The following is a 20,996-nucleotide window of genomic DNA, read 5'->3' on the forward strand; positions in this document are numbered from 1 at the left end:
TGTAATGACCATGCTACACTCTATAAGTAAAAATTTAAAGAATTAAAATGTCAATCAAAGAAAGATCGACTTTTTAAAAAAAAAATATACCCAAGAGTTTGAGTTAAGGGAATGGGCGATTTGTACTATTCAAAATGTTAGGTTATCCATAATCGTCTAGAACAACGTGGATGAACCCATGAATCTTCGTGCCAGTACAACTCAATTCTGAGTGTTGGAATACAGAAAAACCCATTGGTTTTTAAGAAGAACCCTCACCCACCAACTTAGTTGGTATGGCATGCTTCATCATTGGGTTCCCAGCTTGGCTGCCGAATGCAACCCAGCTGTGCTTCGATGCCTGTGTTACAGCGGAGCTGGTTTTGATTTGTTTATATGTGAAGTGTGCTCAGAGTGCTGATATTAAAAATGTCTCTGGAATCCCTTGCTGAAAATGTTTTATACCTGGGGTCCTGGGACAAAAACAAAGGAACATGTGTAAAACAATGAAAGGATGGCATCTTGATTTATTCTGAAAGGGAGAACACTCCTAATCCTTTTTCAAATATCTCTAAATTAGCCACTTCCGTATTTGCAGTTTTTTTCAACTAAAACCACAGTTTTTGGTCAGAGTCCTAGTTGTTAGTGAGCTCCAGTCTGTCCCCTACATAAGGCACTCTGCGGCGCGGACGTGGAGAGACACACACTGGTAATTGCACAATCCGCTTGACATTTATCCTGCTACTAATACTCTGAGGGGTTTTACGATATAGAAAGTTTTTAGTTGGTGTTTTAAGATTTTATCTATGTGAAAGTCCGAGGCGGGGGCTTTGATTACTCGGGCCGTGTTCAGAGCCACTTACGTATTTGGCATTTTTCTCAACTAGAACCACCATTTTGGGTCAGCTGTCTAGTCATTAGTAAACTCCAGTCCGTCCCCTACATAAGGCACTTTGGGGAGCGGACTCACAGCGTACGGCTGGGACCAGGGGCCAGAACCCCTGCCAGTTTTCAGACATGCATCTGGTTTATTCCACCTAGAAACTAAAATTTCTTAGTAAAGCATCTAGCGTCAGTTGTCTACACTCCTTTACACTGCTTATGGTTCCCACTCTTTGCAAAGTCGGTAAGGCTAGCTTAAGACATAATGTCCCCCAAATCAGAAGCAGTGATTTACCAATACTTACTTATATGCTTTTACTGAACTGTAGGTCTCTTCCTAAACATAAATCTGAGATATTCATTCTCTTAGAAGCCAAAATGCTGGATGCCATGTTCCTCACTGAAACTTTGCTTAGCGGTGACTCGACCCTAGACATTGCCACATCCCTCCCTCAAGGGTATTCTATCATCAAGCTTCACTGGAAAGACAGAAGCGGTGGCGGGCTAGCCATTATCTTCCAAGATAATTTAAAGTGCACCTACTCAATGTAGCATTCAGGAATAAGATGAATCCAATTGATTTAAGAATGGGATTTATTTCAGGAGTAACAAAAAGCACGTCTGGAGAAGTTAACTGGCTGAACAGAATGCCTCAGCTACATTCCGGACCAAGTACAGCATAGAATTTAGAACATATAAAAACATTGTAATAAACTACAATCTATTAAAGGCAAAGATACAAATTACCAAAACACCATATACTATACATCCTCCCCTTTATAGAAAGAAACAAAGAAAAAAAAGTAATAACAAATATATTCATTATATCTATCAGGTTTTTTAAAACATCTGCCAAAAGAGGATTTCACACTAGAACAAGGTCTAGCAGTGTTTAACATTTCACTTAAAACATCATTATTATTGTTAACATTAGTACTGTTTGCATTAAAAGAAACAACATCAGAGCAAGAAGAAAGACAATCTTCTTTTGCATCCTCATGACACCAAACATAATTACGAGGATATGACTTTGAGACAGGATAAACATCATGAGTAGATATCGGTATATCATTAGAATGAGGTAAAGCTAAACGACTCATGTGCCATTTTTCACGATTTTCTAAAGTCACTGAATTATGATGAATCTTTGCAATCTTTTTTGGAAGACTAAACTTGCTACCCACTGACCAACATGCAGATTAACAGGTTTAGAACCATGTTTTGTATCATCATAAATTTTGTTCTTGATTTGTGAATTAGCTAAATTAGTTCTAACATCATTTAGATCACAAAAATATATCTCATTGCATTTCATCCAACCCGGATTTGTCTTGGAAAACGGTATTCTACACCTCATGAGAGAAAAAGGACTTTTACCTAAGGAAGAATGAGGTGTTACTCTATAAGCACACAGCATTTGTTTTAATTCATTTCCCCAAGAAAGTTTTGATTTACTACACAATTGCAAAGTACTTTTGATAACTCTGTCAAGTCTCTCAACAGTGCCATTGCTGGAAGGATGATAAAGGGGAGCTAACTTTTGTTTAATACCATTAGATGTGAGAAAATTCAACATTTCTTTAGATTTAAACTGTACTCCGTTATCAGTTAAAATTGAAGCAGGAAAACCTTCTTGTAGAAAGATGGAATCTAAAAATTCAATTACATTTCAAGTGTCTACTTTATCAACAACCTTTAGTTCAAACCACCTAGAGAATAATTCAACTAAACGATGATATACTTTAATGTACCATCAAACCAAATAATCGGACCCATAATATTTAAAGCTAATTCTTCCCAGGGAAGATTAGGAGAACACACTACACCTAACGGTGGATAAAACGTTTTCTTTGATTCATCAGCAATTTCACAATTTATGCAGAGCCTTACAAATTTCTCAATATTACTGTCAATCCCAAGCCACCAATATTGGTCTCTGACCCTAGACTTAGTACGAGAAATACCAGGAGGACCTTCATGAGACAAATATATAATTTGTTTTCTCAAAGCTGTAGGAGGAAAAATTGTGTCACCTCTGAAAAGTAAATGATCAGAAATGGAAAGCTAATCTCTGACTTCCCAAAAACCCCTCAAGTCACCATTAAGATTTTTTTTACTGAACATGTTCCAACCATTTATGACTTTAGACTTGACATCAGTAAAAATACTATCGTCAGAATCAGCTTTTAACCATTGCTCCTGAGAAATGCTATTCATCAAATCATCATTTGAAAGAACATTTGCAACAGAAAAATAATTCTAAGAATTACAATCAGTTTCTACTAGAGGTAACGGAAGTCTACTAAGACAATCTGCAATAACATTCTTAGCTCCAGGAACATGATGAATTTTAAATAGAAAATCCTGCAAACGCATGGAAAGTCTTGCAATCCTAGCGGTAGCTCTGTTACGACCCTCTGTAGTGAGTAATTTTGTAAGAGGTTTATGATCACTTCTAACTCAAAATCTTTTACCCCACAAAAAATGTCTAAAATTCTCTAAACTCCAAACTACAGCTAAAGTTTCTCTTTCTATTACAGAATACTTCTCTTCTGTAGGGATCAAAGATCTGGATGCAAAAGCAATTACAACTTCTTGATTGCTATCAGAAATTTTAGTTAAAACTGCTCCAAGACCTTTAGTAACAAACGTTTGAGCACAGGGTTTAAAACCTTGAAGATTAGGTGCATTAGAAATAGCTTTTTATGATAATAAAAGCTTGTTGCCATTCTTCAGACCATGAAAAACTGGCTTTGTTTTTTAATAAGTTTCTCATTGGATAGGTTTTCTCAGAGAAATTACTAATAAATTTAGAGTAACATTCGGCCAAACCCAAAAATGACCTTAAGTCATCCTTGGATTTTGGTGCAGGGGCATCTAGTATGGCTCTTATCAATTTTGTATTGGGTCTAATACCTTGTTCACTAATCTAGTGCCCTAAATAAACCACACTATTTTCAGAAATTTTACATTTGGAAATCTCAGCAGTGAGTCCTTTGCTGTCAAGAACACTTAAAACTTTTCTCAACCTGGAATTATGTTGATGAGAATTGCAACCCATAATGAGAATATAATCTTGAAAAATGTAATCCCCGGCATATCACCAAATAGTTGCGACATTAATCGCTGAAAAACTGTGGCTGCAGAGCTAACCTGAAAGGCATGCGGCGAAAACGAAAAAAACAAAAGGGTGTACAAAACGCTGTTGAATCACGGCTGGAATTGTGCAAAGAAACTTGGTGATCAGCCGAGGATAAGTCTACTGTGGAGAAGTATTTGGCACCACGGGTAAGTGATAACATTTCATCATCCTTGGTAAAGGATATTGATCGACAATAATACTATCATTAAGACTTCTTAAATCAACACATAAACTGATTTTTCCATTGGCCCGTCTAGCTATAACCAACGGAGAAATTCATTATGAAGCCTCCACTGGTTCAACAATGCCACTTTCTTGTAATTTTAGTAATTCTTTTTTTACTTCATCCTTTACAATGATGGGAACATTCTGCACTTTATGTATTTTTGGAATAGCATTACTCTTTACTCTAATGCGATGAGAAAAACCCTTCAGCTTACCAATTTTTCCTGAAAATACCTTAGGAAACTCTTTAAGGACCCAATTCTTGGTGCTTTCTCCATCACAAGCAACAAGAACTTGTTCTAGACTGTTGGGATCAAGTATGATATGTAATGCTCTTTGATCCTTCCAGCCCAAAACTGATGGACCATCCGAAGCAATATAAAGTTTGCAGACAGCAGTACGATCTTTAAACTCAAAAACCAATGAACGGTAACCTAACATATCTATTTGATCACCTGTGAAACTTTCAGGAATAACATCAGTAGGTTCTAAATGTGGACCTAATGCGCTAACAAATTCCATGTCCCAAACACTTTTAGCAATAATAGTGAAAGGAGGACCTGAATCTGCAGCAAACTGCAAAAGAATACCTCAAAATTTAACAATACACAAATGTTTACTCCTGTCATTATCATTAATGTTTAGTACAACTTTGCAATGCTTGTTCTCTTTAAAGTTGTGTACAGAATTGCAAGAGTCGGAGTCATAATCAGATGAATAAGTTTCTGTGAGAGACAAGTAACTTTTGATTCCTGTCTAGGTTGTTGTTTTGCATACTTTAGCAAAATTCCCTAAAACTCCACATTGTGAACTTGTTGTAGATCTTGCTGGACATTTATCAAAACCAGGGTTGTGGTTTTTGTCGCCACAACGATAACAAGCAAAAGTTGAAGCATCATGTTGATTTACTCTTGGTTTAGAAGAAATCTTTGAATTGAAATTATTACTTTGAAAGTTCTTATTTTTCTTAGAAAATCCTTTCCCTTTCTTGGAATCTGAAATTTTATTACCAGTAGATGAAGGTTCAGTCTGTTCTGATAATGCCTTGAAGCTTCTATCCAAAAGTTCTTTTTTTAACTAAAGCGAGCACATCTTTTAAACTGGACTCGCCTTCAATCCAAAGCCTTTTATGAATGACTTTATTTTTTGTGCATACAACTACCTGGTCCCGAATAAATTCATCATGCAACACACCAAATGTGCAAGATGCAGCCAAGATTTTTAATTGAGAAACATATTCGTCCACAGATTCATGTTGAAACTGTTTTCTTTTAAAAAATGCACGTCTAGTTACACCAATACAGTCTGTGGGAGAATAATGTTCTGAAAGATCTAAAATAGCAGTTTTAAAAATATCAATGTCACCTAATCTTTCAGATTTTTGCATTTGATTGTAAACTCTTAACCCTTCAGGACCAAGACTTTGTAAAAGCATTCTTTTCTTTCTTTCTGGAGATAAAATACCTACATTATCCTCCAAAGTATCTATATAATTTAGAAAGTACTCTTTCCATTCTGTCCATTTAATAATGGTATCACCAGGTGCAGTAAGAAATTCAAGAACTCGAACTTGAGGTACTGGTTGAAGCAGTAGAATCCATGGTGATGTTGAATATAATGCAGCCAATAAACAAACAAATATAATTTAAAAAAGAAACTTATTTGAAGTCAAGCGTGTAGATAATGGAGTTGAAACGACAACTTCCGACTTAGTTATTTATTTATTTATTTATTTTATTTTTTAAAAACCTTTATTTCAATTGCAGTATTACATTTGCGAGCCTACAACCACAGGGGCCGGCAGTCGCTAAAACAATAGAGGACAGTTGATATTGCCAATTTACACAGCTTTCAGCTGACAGCCCGGGAGCCCAGCAGCAGTTCAACGTATCGTTTCGACAGGAGCAGAATAGTGGTGTAGGAAATAGTGAAGGTCTTACTATTTTAATTATTATAAGAAACAAGAAGAAACAACAATAACACACGAAACGAGAGGCAATGCGGCGAACATGCTTCTCATGGGGGAGAGTCATATCATACAAACATATAGAAATAAGGATGAAATGAGGAGTGGGGGCCCCCGGGTAATCGGGCACAATACGAAAATCTAAATGTTTGTAGGAACGTCACGTCACGGGGTCTGTGGCAGTACCGGGGCCCCCGCGAACGGGGGGGGCACAGATCTCCCCACGATACGAATTCCATTGGTTCCAGACCCTACCCCACATCTTGGGTCTACCACGTGCAACATATACCGTTTTTTCCCTGAACATGCACCAGTCCATATTTTCTTCCCACGCAGAAGTCGTAGGTGCCCTCTGGGACCCCCATAACTGTGCTATGTCTCTTTTAGCCACCATGCTGCCAAGCGTAGCCCATTGCGTTTGTGCCACAGTGTAGTCATTCGGCTCCCATATATTCAGCAAACAACGGCGGGCCTCAGGCAACAGAGAGACTCCCGTGACCTCTTCCATAATCACATGCACATGGTTCCAGAACAGAGCCACAGCCGGGCATTCCCATATAATATGTAGGAAGGTACCCAGCGCACCACAGCCACGCCTACACACTCCATCCGCAGCGAGACCCATACGAACCAGACGGGGACCAGTTACATAGATACGGTGTAAAATCTTTAGTTGCACCAGCCGGAGACGAGCCGGGATCGCGACCTCTTTCGGGGAGGATACCGCCGCCTGCCAATCTTCATTGTCCAATTCCAGTCCATCGCCGGTCCACGCCTCACGGAGCTGCAGAAGCAGATCCGTTCGGTCGTTAATCAGTTTTTTATATATAAGAGATATGGTGCTGTCAGGAGTATGGCCATCAAGCACCCTATCCTCAAGGGGGGAGGATTCCGGAATAACAGTTCCGGTCGGGAAGACCGAGTGGAGCGCATGTCGGATCTGTATATAGCGAAAATGCTCCCTATTACTAAGAGCATATTCCGACTGCAGCTCCTCAAAGGTCTTGATCCTATCTTTGACCCACAGATCCCCAATCGTACTGATACCGATAAGGTCCCACTTTTTGAAGCCCTTCGTCGTCCACAGGCTACCCAGTCTCTCCGCCGCATAAAGCGGGGTCGCCCTGGTCAATTTGTCAGACCATCCCATGGCTGCGTTCGCACTTCTCCACACCCGCACGGCCACTGCGGTGGGCCCTGACAGTACTTTACAATTCGATTTAGAATATAGTGCCCTATTATAATTCCCTCCCGGCAACTGCCATTTGTCCATTTCAAACGCGGGGTTCGGCGTTGGGCCATACATGGCATGGTTAATTGCACTCAGTTGAGATGCCCAATAGTAGCGCCTGATGTCCGGCAATGCAATGCCCCCGTCGTACCAAGGCAACGTCAATTTTGCAAGAGCGATACGAGAACGCCCGCCCCAAACTAATTGCCTCTGCAGACCCTCTACCTCGCGGAAGTATCGTGCTGGCACGAGATCCAGTATATTCTGAAGGGCGTATAAGAACCGGGGCAGGGACATCATCTTAAAAAGGGCAGCCCTTCCGAGCGGGGACAACGGCAGGCCACTTCAGGAGCAGCGGGGGGAGCAGGTTGCGATCGTAACGTACCGTGGGGTCTAATGATATAAAGATCCCTAAATATTTGAATCCGATCTGTTATCTGTATCGGGTATTTGCGTGGTAGCGGGGGCATATCACCAGTGAGTGCATAGACGCAGGATTTAGCCCAGTTAATCACCAGGCCGGAGTTTTTGCCAAATGAGCTGAGGACATCAAACAGTACTCCCAGCGATTTCCGTGGGGAGGTGAGGTACAGCAAAATATTATCCGCGTATAACGATAGGCGGTCCTCAAAGTCAGGGGTCCATCTGATTCCCTTAAGCGACAGTTCCCACCGCAGCCAAGCAGCTAGGGGTTCTAGGGCGAGCGCGAACAGCAAAGGAGATAACGGGCATCCCTGTCGTGTACCCCTCCCAAGCACAAAGGACTTCGAGACCCTACCATTAACCACAACTTGGGCAAGCGGCTCCGCATACAGGCGTCTAACCCAACCGATAAACCCGGTGGCGAACCCAAACTTCGCGAGGGCGGCCCATAGATACGGCCATTCTACGGTGTCAAAGGCCATCGTGGCATCCAAGGACACCAAGATGGCCAGCTCACGTAAGGACCCCGCCCTCGCCAGGACGCCATGGAGACGACGCAAGTTGAGCGCCGTGTTGCGGTGCGGAATAAATCCGGACTGATCCGGGTGTATCAAGTCGCCAATCACCTTTATGAGGCGATTAGCCAACAGTTTCGCCAAGACTTTGGGTTCGGCATTCAAAAGTGATATCGGTCTATATGAGGTACATAAATTCCGGGGTTTACCCTCTTTGTGAATCACAACGATGGATGCAAGTCGCTGGTCTCGTGGGAGTGACCCAATCTCACGCGACTCCAGGAACATCTCGCGGAGATAAGGCGCCATTTTATCCGGACGTAACTTGTACAGCTCGATGGGGATACCATTCGGGCCCATAGCCTTACCCGAGCGGATGGAGCGGATGGCGAGCGCCACTTCATCATTGGAGAATTCCGACTCCATGAGCTCTTTATCCGAATCAGACAGACAGGGCAAGGCGATATCCCTAAGCAACAGATGCGAGTCTTCCTCCGGTCTGTCTGAGACTGGTGCGTACACCTTCTGGAAATAACACGCAAAACTCTCCACAATGTCAACTGGGTCAACCACTCGCACTCCATCAGCACGTTCTACCACAGGCACAACACGACTCGCCCTTTCTTTCTTATCCAACCAGGCAATGAACTTTCCCGCTTTATCCCCCACATCATACAAGCGTCCCCGCTGCTCCCGGCTCATAGCCTTGGCAGCGTCTGTCACCAGAGCACGATAATCCGACTGTTTAAGGTGCAGCGCATGCCGTTTTTCTTGTGTCGCACCAGACTCCAACTCTCTCACCAAGCTACTGAGGTCAGCCTCCATTCTTTCTACCTCCTCAGTCTTCCTCTTCTTAGCATTGGCAATCAGAGAGAGGGCTTGACCACGGATCACAGTCTTAAAAGCCTCCCACAAGGAAACAGACGAGGACACCCACCCCACATTCTCAGCAAAGTACTGATCGATGGACTTGACCATACCCGCCCTGGTTTTGGGATTACGAAAGTGGCAGGGATTAATCGGGGCCACTCTACCCTCCGCCCCAAACTGAGAATCAATGGTGAGCCACACTGGGGAGTGATCGGATATACCCCGGGCCAGGTGTCTAACCTGCCTAACCGAGACGGCCTGCGCCACCGGCACTAGTATGTAATCAAGTCGGGAGAGGCTCCCGTGCGCTCCAGAGTGAAAGGTGTACTGTGCCTGCCCAGGGTGCATCAACCTCCAGCAATCCACTAGACCCAGCGTCTCCAAAAAGTTGCTCAACCAAGACTGCGATTTTGCAAGGTCTCTTGGGGGGCTACGATCCTCTGTGCCACAGACCACCGAGTTAAAATCTCCGCCCACAATTAAAATACCCTCTGGGAGTCCCAGTATTATCTCCCCCAAGTCCGCAAATGTCGTAGTTTGTAAGCCAGGTGGGACATAGACAGAGAGCATGGAGATCGTCTTCCCCTCCCATCTGCCGGTAACAACAGCATATCTACCTCTATCATCTAGAGTGGTCACATCTATTGCAAGGGGGAGGGAGCTTCTGACTAGAATCCCCGCCCCTCTCGACCCAGTGGTAAATCCGGAGTGGGCGACCAGACGATACCCTCGGCGGTTCATTGCACGACATGTGTTCCCAATCAAATGCGTTTCTTTTAACAACACCACATCAGGGGAGAAACGTTTCATGAATTGCGACACTATAACCCGTTTGATGCCATCCCCCAGGCCATTGACGTTCCAACTGATGACCCTCAGCCCCCCACCCCCCATCCCAACAGTAAGGATCGACGCCCCCTTCCAGCGAAGCAGACATCAAAATCAAAATAAATCGTAAAACATTGCCTCTAAACCCAACAAAGCCGAACAAAATTCCCCAGTCCACCCCCAAGAAGACTCCTAGAACATATCCCCCCACCCTGCACCCCTGCGTTAGTCCAAAGAACCACCCCAACTTGCAGTGTGCCTGTCGCCCTCACAAGCAGCTAGTCTACAAAAAGAAAGAAACCCCAGGAGGAGGAAGAGTTCCGTACCCCCCCGCCACCCCCGGGCTCAGCAAACAAGTGTATTCACATAGAAAGTCATCAAACCACTGCTGCAAAGTCCATTCACTTGGCGTGCCGTAGTCACCTCTCACTCCTGTTCCCGCAGGCCACCTTCTGCGCCCTCCGAGAGATCCGGGCGACCTCGACGCGCCGGTAAAGTGTCTAGCCAGTCACTGACGACCTCAGGCCGATCAAAGAAAAGAGTTCCCTCGTTGTGTTCAACTCGAAGCCGGGCAGGAAAGAGCATAGAGTACTTCACTCCCATGTCCCGCATCCTCCGCTTGACCCCCATAAATTCCATTCTCTGCTTCTGAACTGCTTGGGTAAAGTCCGGGTAAAAGCTGATGGTTGCATTCTCAAATTTCGTGGGACCTCCAGTGCGCGATGCCTGTAGAACAGCGTCCCTGTCCCTGAAGTTGAAAATTCTAGCTATTATGGGTCGCGGCGGAGCGCCTGGCTTATGAGCTCCACCCGGAACACGGTGGGCGCGCTCAACTACAAAAAAGTTACTGAGGCCTTTGGGGGCCAGATGGTTCAGTATCAAGTCCTCCACGAGGAGATCTGTAGTCATCTCAAAGGACTTCTCCGGAACCCCAATAATGCGGACATTGTTGCGCCGTGCACGACTCTCAGAGTCTTCCAGCCGGCGGGCGAACAAGTTGTTAGTGGAGCGTAGGTTTCGGACCTCAGTTTGAAGATCAGACACGTCGGTTGTAAGACTGGCGGTCATGATGTCCAAAGACTTGACCCGTTCATTGGTCTTCGCCAGATCTGCCCTGATCAAGTTAATGTCGATCGCCACCGTGTCTGTCTTCAAGGCCAGTGTCTCACACTGCTGGCCCGCGGAAGTCTTGATCTCCGCAATGGCGCCCATGACGTCCCGCAAGGTTAGCTCCGCCGTCGACGCAGAACCATCTCTGGTCTCGTCCGGTGTGTTGCACGCACCACTGGGGGAACCTTTAGGACGGGTGTAGCGATCCATGTTGTTCGATTGAGAGGCACCCCCTCGGTGCGTGTTCTTGGTCGTCCGCTTATCGCCTTCAGGCTTGCCCGCCATAATGTGCAACGTGCCCCTGAGGGCCCTTTGAGACCTGGTATGAATGGCTCCTCGTCAGGTCAATCTCCGAAAAGTCTAAAGCACAAAGAGTGGCGGGCCAGCGCACAAGCCAAGTGCAGACCTTGGGAGACTGGAGTAAGATGGAAACTGGGTTCAGCCCAGAGAGTCCGAAAACTAAACGAAAGTACCACGGGGGCACAAGACAACCTCCACTGGCCGTTGTTGTTCAATTACCACCCGGGTACTTCGGGGACCTGAGTCCCAGGCTGCTCCCAGTTGTAGGCCGCCAACTTGCAAACGGAGTAAGTCCGGTTCCCGGCATCCAAATCAAATTCGGAAAAGAGCATTCAGATCAGCAGGGTTAAATCTTCAATAACCCGTCATCTGTGGCAGGATTAGTGGCAGGATATATGCGGGAGGCGGCGAGGGTCCCGAGAGCCCTGTGCTCAAGCGACCATATTGGATGCGCGCTAAGCTCCTCTCTCCGACTTAGTTATTAAGGTAGAAGTAAAACGATAAGCTTTTAAAAACTTGTTTAAAACCAAACGTGCTCGAAGAAGAGAAAACAAAAACCGAAGAAAACAGAGATGGCGGCATGTACGGCTCGTCGAGGTTAACGTTGTGTGACCTTTGATGTCACGTTCATCCCACAATGCTTTGCGCGACAACTGTGCATTGAGAATACTGTTGCCACGCAGCAGCGTACGGATCTTCAGCACAGCAACGCGCTGATTGCCTACTGCCACGGGAAGAGCTGCTACCAAGCAACACCGTTGGAGCTGGTGAAGGTTTAAAAACAAACGGCTGATGGTGAGTAGCTTACATAAAGATTAAAGTTCAAAGTACTCACTTGTTGTTTGATGAATTGTCATTAGTCGTATAGTACAAACCACTATTGAACTCCTCAGCAAAAAACTTGTTGAGATAAAAATTGAAGAAAAAAGAAATTTGAGGAAATCTTGGTTCTTGAGCGAAAGTCAAGGAGATCAAAAAAATCCTGTAGAAACTTGTAATATCCCAAATCGTTGCCAAATCAATGTAGCATTCAGGAATAAGATGAATCCAATTGATTTAAGAATAGGATTTTTTTCAGGAGTAACAAAAAGCACGCCTGGAGAAGTTAGCTGGCTGAACAGAATGCCTCAGCTACATTCCAGACCAAGTACAGCATAGAATTTAGAACATATAAAAACATTCTAATAAACTACAATCTATTAAAGGCAAAGATACAACTTACCAAAACACCATATACTACACGCCTCAATTGATATCAAGGATAATTAAAGTTTTCAATTTTCTCTTGAGCTGTCTCCTACCTTCATGTTCTCTGGTATCCTTGCTTATCGTCCACCAAGCCCGGCAACACAGTTTGAGTTAGGTTTGCCAGAAATAGTTGTGAAAGAGAGCCTTCAGAAAGCTAATTTTACCTTGCTAGGACATCTCATTCTCTATTTCGAAGATGTTAGCGATGTCACAGTGACTAGACTGACACAAGATCTCGACCCCCTGCAGATAAAGCAAGCTATTAAAACCCTGACACACTGCCTTGGCCTTCTTTGACCCCAGTCTTCTCTAACGAAGCTATCTATGAAAGATGCACATCCTGTCTTATAATCAGATCGCTATATTGTCCCTTCCTGGTTAGACCTCTCTAAAACATGGTTGAAGGAGACCCTCCCACCCAAAGCTAGATGGACATGGCCCAAGCTTGATATGGGTAAATATGTGAAGCTCATAAGTAATCCCCTCCGGCCATGGAGCAAGATACCACTGAAATGGATAATAATTTCGAAAAATGGCTAACGGAGCCATTGAATCCCTTAGTCCCATACAAACTCCAGAAGTCCTAGTGCAATTTGGGCCGAGCTCAATGGTATACTCCGGAGCTCATGGAACGTAAGAAGGAGGCAATAGGGAAATACTTTGGAGAAAAGCATATGACATTCCCAGAACAATTATCTACAGGCAAGCCTCAATAGGATACCAAGAGGCCATAAGATAGGCCACAGTTTCTTATTTCAGTACTAGAATTGAAAACCAAAATAGTAAATAGCCTTATTAAATCACCCATCGCTACATCAGGTTCCTCTCCCTCGTCAGACCGTTGTGATATGGTGCCAATGCTAATATTCTCAAATAAAACATATTTTTTCTTTCTTGCCAAGAACTACAGAGCAAAGCCCAACTATCTCTGACAACAGATTAACTACAGTCCAGCTGCACTCTTTTCCTACCTTAAACATTAAAGACATTGAAAGTATTTTAGCCTCTTTAAAATCAGGCTCACCATTAGATCCAGCTCCACCCGATGTTTTATTAAAAGTAGGTAACACTATCAATGTTCCCTCTAATTGTTTTACTCTGTGTGCAGCAGTGTAGGGTCTCTGTGCGCTGCAGCCATGGCTGTGTGCGCCAGGAAGCAGACTGCGCTTGTGCGCAGCGCCAAATATCACTCCAAATTTTTGCTTTAAATAACTGAAAAGACGGTGCATTTCCACACATACAACCTAGGTTAAGGGGCTTAAGGCAGGTTTGCAATTTGGATAGACACGCCATTACATGAATTGTTTACACAGGCAAGTACACTTCAAGTTTAGTAAAACACAAGACTCCCAACGGCTGAGGGTCCATAGATTGCCTGAAGTACATGCAGTTCTTCAGTTGAAAATGCCATTATAACGGAATGGTCAGAATTAAATTGGGGGAGAAGAAATTAGATGGGCGATGGGGAGAGCTTGCAAGCTGACAGGGATAATCGACATACTTTAGTTAGACCCTTCCCGAACTTTGTGCAATCTCACAATTTCCCACATACCCAACAGTGGAGACATGCTCTACTGGTGCACCCAATACGTGGAAAACTGGATCCATGACCTGTCTACAAACCACAGTCCCCAATTTTTCAATATCTACTCACCTGGAAGGAATATGGTGGGGCGGATTCTGGCTTATATGCAACTCTAATTGCTAAGGTCTTCTTGCAAGCCACCTCAAATGCACTTCATAATTGGAGGGAAGTGCAATTGCAGAAACAATTCTTTGAGGGGGATTCATAGGAGCCATTAGAAGAACATAATTGAGGGATAAGGGAGGCCCGTCTGAAAGATAGTTGTTTTAAGATACTACATCAAAGACTCTATGCCTCCTTCTAATCCAATCCGTTTTTCTCTCCTTTTTCCTTTCATGTGTCTTGCTTCTCCTTCTGTCTCCTCCCATTGCTCCCCTCACCCTCTTCTTTTTGCTTTTCTCTTCTTCTGTCCTCACCTCTGGACTCCTTACTTGTTTTTTCTCTTTTGCTACTTTTCCTTCCTTTTCTCTAGTTTTCCCTGAACCTTCAATCACACATGTGACCTTTGTCTCATCCCTCTCCTCTTATTCCATTTATCTCTCCCTCCATTTTGCCCTTCTAACTCTACTGTCCATTAGCCTTTACCTCCCTTTCACCTCTCCTAGGGGCCCTGTCCTTCCCTATCACTCCTTTCCTTTTTTTTCCTACCGCTCTCTTTCCTCACTGTTGTTTCCTTTCTCGCTCCTGGACAGTTGCTACAGCAAGATTAAACTGGTTTTAGTTAGCATTAGTTTGGACAAAGAAAATCAATCTTTTGGGCTAACATTACCCAGATGAGTGCCAATAATACTACAAAAACAAACCAAAAACATTTGACAAAATAAAACTATCAGTCAAAAACAGCACGTTTGGTGTTTTTCATTCATAAATGCCAACTTTAATATAAAGTGATATGTTTAAAAAATGTGTTTTTACAATTAAAAACGGTGTTCCAAACCTTTCTGTACGAAGCAAAATACATTCTTGTTCATTAAAAAAACGATTGGTTGCTTTTCTAACCTTTTATTAGTAAAGCGGGGTGCTTAATTTGTGCCGGTGGTTTCCGGTGCTTCGCACCGGCCCTTATTTCTCAGGACTAGGTCTATTGACTTATGTGCACCAATCAATCCAGATACATTTTCTTCGCCTGCACACGTTGCACAGAAAGTACAACTGTGTGTTCTATTAATTCTGCACGTAGATGAGAGCTTCTGGCAATGACGAGGGATGGGGGTCACAGGTTGGGCGCTCCTGCAGATGCAGAACAAGCAGATTTAAAAGCTTAACCTTTAAATGTAGGCGGGGCTCAACAATAGACCTATAGAAACACAGACTCCTCCACTTACAGAAACATCCAATGCACTCTAGAAAACACGCACATTTACACCATACGTGCATTCTTCCTTAAATACGACCCCTTAAATAAAATTCCTCTGTCTAATGCCTGCAGGAGATGCAGTCCCTCCGTACATCACATAGGTCTGGGCAGATTTACAGACACAGAACCCGGACATGAGATTTGATGTGTTTAAAATGGTAGTGATCGTGTATATTATTTTATAGCAGCTAGACCTTATTTCATTAACTGTATAAATGTGCATATCGCTCTATATGAAACATTTACTTGGTAATAAGGGCTCAGAAAAAGTGCCTCTTTATTTCACTGTACTTACACGCTGTGTTTTTAATCTTACTCTACTCTTTTGTTAGTAAAGCGCGGGGAAGGGAAGACTGGGCTTTTGTTTAAGTATTCATGTTAATCACGGCTCGTGAAGGGGCTGTGATTCACATGAATACTTAAACAAAAGCCCACAGTCTTCCCCGCACCGCGCTGTGCCAAAAACGTACAGCAAGTGCCCCAAGCCAGCCTTACCTGCACTCCTGCTGGCAAAACCTCATCAAGGAAGTGCTTTTCGCGCCGCTCGCTTTTTAAAGCGGCGGCGCAAATTCTCTCTCGGGATGTCATGTGTGTGCGCGCTCCACACACAGGAGTGGGCGCTCACAGGAAGAGAGGTGCGCGTGTGCACACCTTATTGGGAACAGTGGACACTATCCTTATTGAGGATCCTTAACAACTCCTCGGTTTATGGCGATGTTTCCCCTACTTCAAAATATGACATAGTCAAACCCTTACTTAAGAAGCCTTCAGCGAATCCGCTTCTGACTGAGAATTATAGGCTTATCTCCTTGTACCTGATAGTCAGCAAAATTCTCGAGAAACAAGTCAATAAGCATCTTTCCAGATTACCGGAAAGTCACTCATTTCTATTTCACTCAAATGGGATTTAGGCTAGGAAGCAGTACTGAGACCGCATTATTAGTAGCTACAAAAGAACTTCAAGCCAATCTTGATTGGGGTGACTCTGCAGCTGATTATGCTGGATTTCAGTGCAGCATTCAATACTGTTTCTCATTTTATTCTTAATCAAAAATTGAAGAAGCAAACATTACAGGTCCTGCTCTTAATTGACTAACATTTTTTAGAGGAGAAGCTTTCAAGTCTATAATGAGCCCTTTTTCTTATCCACTTTTTCCATCAATTGTGGTGCTCCACAGGGTTCCTCTTTAAGCCCAACTCTTTTTGGGTTTCGCCTGCCGAAAGGCTGCGCTCTGCGCAGCCTTTCAGCGCAGGTGAAATCCTATGTCGACACTAAGCAGTTCGGGAACGTCCCCCGGCTCTCATTGGCTAGCTCCATAAATGGAGGCTAGCCATTGAGTGCCGGATCTGTCCGTCAAGGCCGGACCAGATTCGGGGGCGTTCCCGAGATTTTTTCCCAGGGCGGAGTTACGCTTTTCCCCGTTCCCTCCCCTTTCACTGAAAGTGAATTCAGATGCGCTGTCCATTCCCGCCCCCTCCGTGTGCCTCCCCGCCCCGCCCCTCCCTCGCTGTCCTGTGCACGTTTCCCGCCGTCCGTGTCCTCTCCCGCCCCCTCCCGCCGTCCGTGTCCTCTCCCGCCCCCCTCCCGCCGTTCGTGTCCTCTCCCGCCCCCCTCCCGCCGTTCGTGTCCTCTCCCGCCCCCCGTGTCCTCTCCCGCCCTCCTCCCGCCGTCCGTGTCCTCTCCCGCCCCCTGTGTCTTCGTAGGTGCTTGTTTTTTTAATACATTTCCTAGAGGCTGGCTTTTCTCTAGACTAACCAATTACAGACGTTGTGGGCCAGGACAGCCACCCAATCCCTGTCAGACACTCTTCGTCCCCTATGGGTGATTTTAAATTTCTATTCCGATTGGTTCGAGCGGTTTAAGAGGCGGAGGCTGCCTCTGGAAGCGGGAGCTGTGCGGGTGTTTGGGTTAGAGCGTTTTCCGGTGTTGTTTTGCCTTGGCATCCAGTGGGCGATCGCACAAGATAGTGCATACTCTTCGCACAGGGCGTCTGCATGCAACAAAGCACGTAAACTCAGGTGAAGCGTGAAAGAAGCTAACAGTTTTTTTTTAATTTATTTATTTTATTGTATGCGTTTTTATATAGCGCGGACTTTACCCAAGGTGTCAGAGCGCTTCACAATAGGAACGAACAGTAATGATACATGAGGAGAAAATTACAAGTGAACAAAATACAAAAGCAAACGTTAAGTTACAAGATGGTCCCGTGAGCCCCCTTCTTCGCCGATCTTTACACCCCCCCCCCGCTCCTGCTTGCCCCCGAGGCTCCCCCTGCACCCCCCTCTTCTTTCTGTTCCTCGTCTCTCTTGATTACTCGCAGCCCGGGGTCTCTTCATTTCACCTGGGATGCCCTCTTTCCCGGTGAGCTGCGACCCCTCGTTCCCTTCCCATCTCATCCCAGCACATACCCTCATCCCTCCTCCCCAGGGATGCTGCCTCTGTTGGCCATCCTGCTCTCCTTTTCTGCCGTTCAGGAGATTCCAGCCCTCTCGCCCCTCCCTTCCCCCCCCCCGTACACCCCGTGCACACTCACGGAGGCAGGCACACCCCTAGCAGGGAGACCCCCGGCGCCGGACCCCCGATCCCCTGCCGAGCCTGGCCGGGGGGCAGCCGGCTGATGTTGCTCTGCTGCACCTGGAGGGAAGAGCTGATGGGCGAGGAGGAAGGTGGGTGTCCGCCTGGGGGGAGCGGCTGCACGGATTGCTAAGAACATTAAGAAAAGTCATTCAGTGGCTCCTACCAACATTTAAGTGAGTGGCTATGCAGGGACTAATCATCTATTGTCTCAATTATTGTAACTCCTTTTCAGGAAGGTTCAAATATGTTTCATGACGTTTACAGGTTGTCCAGAAACTCCCCAAACATCACTCTGCTGTTCCAGTGTTGGCTGTGCTACATTGGTTCCCAATATATGAAAGGGTCCATTTTAAAATTCTATGCATTGCCCATCGAGCAATGCATGGAAAAGGTCCCCCTCAAATTTGGCGTCTTTTATCCCCCTAAATCCCCAGGAGAACAATATGGTATGAGAACTCAAAGCTGTTGACTGTGCCCAGGGTCAGAAAAGCAATGTGGGGCGATCACTCTTTCACATACTTGACTGTGAAGTTGTGGAATGACCTCATGGCCAATGTTAGACTAGATCTTCAGAAAGCTCTTAAAACACATATATTCCAGATAACTATATTCTGATAAGTACCATCAGGTGCTCCTGTCTCAGTGTCGGGAGGCCCTTAGAGATAGCTATGCACTATACAAATACACTTGAGTAGAAAATAATAGAATCTATGCACTAGCACGTTATTAGGTCCAATATTATATGTGCAGAGACATTACAGAAGGGAAGGTGAAAGCATACTTGGAATGGTGTTGGGGTGATCACGTGTAATAGTTGTTTCCTGATTTTAAGTTTTTGAACGGCTTGAATTATTGTGCTTATTTGATTTAGTTGTATTTTGGATTATTATTTACATTTTATTCCATATGTTTTAATATTCTTACCATAAGATTTTTTAATCCAAAATACAATAGACGTAAACCTGGTGCAGAATTTGGCATAGTGTGCAGTTTTCACCCAGTCAAATGTCGTGCCAACTGAAAATGGATTGACTAACATGTATTCTGCCCTTTTAATTCAATAAAGGTTCATGAAATTTTAACAGGGCAGTATGCCTTGGCCAGGTGACATGTATGCTCCTTTCAGCCGTGCTCCTAAGTGCGTGGGCTGGCTGCTAGCCTGTTGCCTCACCCTCGCCTTCCCAGCCCCTAGGACTTGGCCAGGCCAGGCCTCTGCCTGGCGAGGGTGCTGAGGCATTTCGGAGCGTTCAGGAAGGCGTTTGCTTGGGGTGAGAACCCCTGCACCCTTGCAGGCCTGTCCCTTGCTTTAGGAAACAAGTAGTCAACTGGGTCGTAGACTGGCAAAAGGCACTGCCTACCCCTAGAGTGGGCTTAAGTGGCAGCTCTTTAGATTCAGAAGTTCGAAATCTCTACTTCTGAGCCCAATTTCGACCTGGCAAGCCCTCTTCTGTGTTTGCCCTACACACTTGCCCACTGGGGGAGCAATGTGCAGCATACTAAAATCAAGGCCCTGATTGCCCGTACTGGTGGGTGTGGGCATGCAGATTTTGTTGGCCTTCTGAGGCCTGTGGGAAGTTGCTGTGGGTAGCCAGCTGTGCCGCTTTCCAAACGGGGTACAGGCTATGGCTGGTCACTTTGCTCCCCATGCCCTTGCTCTGCCCCGCCTCAGGTCTTTCCTCTGTGGGTGCCACTCTCGCTCTGCAGGGAGATGCCAAATGAGCCACCCTGGCCCTCTTCCCTTCCAACTCATACTTATCTAGCAGGGGTGACACCTTGATGTCATATTCCTGCAGTACTGCTAGTTGCTGCTAGGGTTTACCTGCCTGCTAAAAAGCTTTTTAGTGCTTTAAATCACACAAATGCACTTCTGAGTGCGATTGCGATCGAGATTTGCCTGCCTTCTTGCTGGAGCACCTTACCTGTGGATATGTCTGGAGACCAAAGCAGTCTGGAGCCTGCTTTCTGGAGCAGCAGTCTGGCGCTACTTGAACCATACCTGCTGGCTAAGGCAACTCTCCTTGAGTCTTCTGTTTCCTGTGCATCCCACTGTATATACCTGCCCCCGGAATAGCTCACCAGGATCCCTGCTAGCCGGAAATGGTTTGCTGGATCAAGTGCACCTGGAATCCAGCCTGCCTCCTGGAGTAGCTCATCGGGGGCTTTTGTTGGTTTATCGGAGCAGCACACCTGGGTTGCCTAACTTGGACACCCCTATTTACGGGTACAACCCACCTGAGAAGTCTCTCGCCTTTTGAGCAGTCTGCCAAACTTCCACCTGCAGCCCTTCATTTCTTCAACTCAACACCGCAACAGCATTGTGTGAAAGCCTTACGATAAGGTAGAAACCTGGTGGAGATCCTATATTTATAGTACTTCTGTACGTTTAGAACCATGTCCCAACCCTTTACATGTGGTCAGCAATGCTTCTTCTTTATAGAAGCTAGAGGGAAAGGGAAATAACTATGGCAACTCTAAGGAGGACAGCAGATTTTGGGGATTCTCCGGAGCCTGCTCAGGATACAATATGATAAGTTTTGATGTTTCTGATGAATGTCATCAGGGAAAAGATCTTACTTTTATTACTGAGAAATTAGTAGGACAAAAAGGCAGATGTCCAAAGAGATTAATAAGGTATGCACAAGATCATACAGAAATTGGAGCATATAACATTTTCTTTGCAAATAAAAGCTTTTTACAAACTTTCTGGAGCAACCCATCTTGTATACAAGGATCCACAGTTCAAAGGGAATACTATTA

The sequence above is a fragment of the Lissotriton helveticus genome, chromosome 2_1, assembly GCF_964261635.1.
Source record: "Lissotriton helveticus chromosome 2_1, aLisHel1.1, whole genome shotgun sequence".
Lineage (NCBI taxonomy): Eukaryota > Metazoa > Chordata > Amphibia > Caudata > Salamandridae > Lissotriton > Lissotriton helveticus.